Source organism: Cynara cardunculus (genome assembly GCF_001531365.2).
Source record: "Cynara cardunculus var. scolymus isolate 2C chromosome LG 12, CcrdV1, whole genome shotgun sequence".
NCBI classification, from domain to species: Eukaryota; Viridiplantae; Streptophyta; class Magnoliopsida; order Asterales; family Asteraceae; genus Cynara; species Cynara cardunculus.
The window spans coordinates 37,960,297-37,960,546 of record NC_037539.1 but is presented as its reverse complement, the minus strand read 5'-3'; positions in this window follow the sequence as shown (position 1 = coordinate 37,960,546).

The window sequence follows — 250 nt, the reverse complement described above, 5'->3', positions numbered from 1 at the left end:
TTTGTCCTATTGAAAGTTATGGTTGAAAAGCAAAGTGAGTGCAAAATCAAGAGTTTGAGATCTGATCGTGGGGGTGTATATATAGTGTTGGTCCCAAAAGGGTCTACAAGAATATTAAACAGTTTGTAGAAGGAGGGGGGATGAATACAAACACAACGTTTTCAAATTTAAAATATATATTGATAAAGAAGATCAATACAGATTTTACAAGATTGTTTGCGGAAAGATAAGGTAAGAGAAAACCTATCTA